At 33.8% G+C, this 2,430-nt stretch overlaps 1 long non-coding RNA gene across 3 annotated transcripts in view; it reads left to right on the top strand.

Moving 5' to 3' along the window:
- The window catches only part of LOC105307270, a 12,697-nt gene extending 10,771 nt beyond the window's left edge, over positions 1-1,926 (top strand). For all 3 annotated transcript variants that reach the window (XR_002778301.1, XR_002778302.1, XR_897207.2), the window contains one exon: positions 1,211-1,926. This is a non-coding gene — a long non-coding RNA (uncharacterized LOC105307270). The remainder of the gene's footprint in view (positions 1-1,210) is intronic.
- The last annotated feature ends 504 nt before the right edge of the window (positions 1,927-2,430 follow it).

The raw sequence follows: 2,430 nt of genomic DNA, 5'->3' as shown, positions 1-2,430 counted from the left end.
GTAATGCTTTTATATCTGATTGCCTTGGCTTACACAAGAATCTTTTTTTAGCCATGTTGCCCATTTCTTGTGCTTTCTTGATGATTCCTCTATAATAGGAATTTTCTGTTATTTTCTGGTAGGACTTTATACCCTGGTATAGGTATAGTGGCTTTATCACTAAATAAATTGAACGATGTCTCGCTACTAATGTAAAAATAACCTTGTTTTGAAAAAAAAAACATAGTAGCTGATGAGAATAGGTGACAAGGTGGCACTCAGAAATGGCACTGGCCTGATGTAGAACGCACATTCATAAGTGAAGCAGTGTGTCATTTGGATAAAGAGGGAATCAGTATTTCCATATTTGTTTTTCTCTCGTCCTGGTTATTTGGTGTTTTAAGTTGCTCCAGCCATTTTTGATTGGTTGTATTATGTATTTTGGTGGAGAGCTGTGGTGGCAAACATATCTCAGTCATTTGTGTTGCAATGTGCAAAATGTCAGAAAGCAATGATAAATGCAGATGACCATAACAAGTTTTTGGAAGTTTGCTTCCTCACACTGGAACAAGTTTTAAGTCCTCGATCAAGTCTGTCCAATAGAACTCTCTGCAGTGACGGAAATGTTCTATATCTGCGCTGCCCAACACAGTAGCAATGGGCCATGTGTGGCTACTGAAATATAGTTAATGCAACTAAAAAAACAAATTTTCTTTTTTATTTAATTTTAATTAATTTCAACTTAAATAGCCACATGTGGCTAGTGGCTATTGTATTGGACAGCATAGTCTTAAATAATAGTTAACATTCCAGAGTTTATATTTGCAGTTTATAGTTCCAAAAGTGTGTCAGAAGGAATTACATAACTGTTCTGTTTGCTTTGCTCCTGGTGTTCCTATCTGTCCCAGGCTGACACCTGCTCTTGGCCCACTTTGATTGCATTTAACTGCCCCAAACTAAAACTGTCATCTGCTTTATAAATAATAATGTTCAAGATACGTGATAGAATCCAGTCTTGCAACCAAATGAATTCTTTTGCGCTAACTACAAAAGACATCATTTCTTTTGTCCTAGATATTATGATTAGCATCTATTCTTCCAATTACAAGTACTCTAGGTATAATCTTGGCAAATAAATAGCCATTGATAGACAACAAGTAGCTCATATTGTTAGTGCTTCCTATAGTATTTGGTAAGTAATATTCTGATTAGTAATTTTTCTTTTGTTCAGAATTGGCAGTAGGAGGAAAGCAATGGCCATAAGCATTGAAGAAGACAAAGGATTCTTCACTGAGACTTTCTACCATACTATAGTGGAAGAAATTTCAATGAATGTGGCTGACTTTATTTTATTCCTTTGGTGATATAGTGAATGTAGTGTTCACTGTTGCTGAATAGGTGACTGCAACATGCATTGTGCTTCTTTCTTTGGGAATATTTGAATCTTATCTGAGTACATAACAGATCAAAAATACAGATTTTGATAACAAAGTGACTTGAGTCACGAGCTCTTTTGAGGAAAATCATTGACTTTCCTCTTTCAAGTTAGACTATTGGGATTGTGTATGAAAGATGAGACTATAAAAATCTTTCTTAGAAATTTATTTTCTAGTTCTGTAAAACCTGTTATATTGAGTGTTCTCTATCATTTAAAGAAATATTTGTGGACTGAAAATTATGTGCTGTATATAAGCAGCCAATTCAACTAGTGATCTGCCTTTATTGTGTTAGTCATTAGACTGAATAGAATAAACTTTTAAATAATTTAAAAATTATATTTGAATTCATTTTATTCGGTATTGTGTTTTTATTCAGTAAAGCATTTCATGAGTGGAGACTTTTGCTAAACACCAGCAACGATTATATCCTAGGGTTAAATCCCAGAAAAATTACCATATTATATATTGAATGTTCAATAAATTACAATAAAATACATTTTTAAATGTTGTTTGGTCCTTATTCCTTTAAGATTTGTACTTTTTGCCATAACTCCATATTTTCAAAGGAAGAAGATAAAAGGGCATTTTGTAGTATATGTTTTATTTTAGTTACAAAATTACATACAAGGGATACAGCATATGTGGCTTTTCACTAAAAGGTTTGATAGTTCTAAGTTGACTGCAGCTTGGAAGCAGCACAAAGACCAATCCACTGCAGGTGTTCACCAGCACCATGTGCTAAGCATTATCTTCTTCTTTGAGGAAAAAGAAGCATTAGAATGTAAGATTTCTCTCTCTCCCGTGTGGCAAACATTTCCTGGTACATACAGTGTAGCTATTTAACAGCAAGGTTTTCTATTAATAAACCAATGAATCAGTGAAGTTCTTTTTCCATAACGATGACATGGAGTTGCTATAATAGGTCCTGTCACAGAAGGATTGACATTGAGTATGATCTTTGTTTTTTCTACTCACAAATTACTTATTTAGCAATCCTTGTCTTAACCACACC

Source organism: Pteropus vampyrus, unplaced genomic scaffold, assembly GCF_000151845.1.
Source record: "Pteropus vampyrus isolate Shadow unplaced genomic scaffold, Pvam_2.0 Scaffold14, whole genome shotgun sequence".
Taxonomy (NCBI): Eukaryota; Metazoa; Chordata; class Mammalia; order Chiroptera; family Pteropodidae; genus Pteropus; species Pteropus vampyrus.
This window is presented reverse-complemented; position numbering and strand designations above follow the sequence as displayed.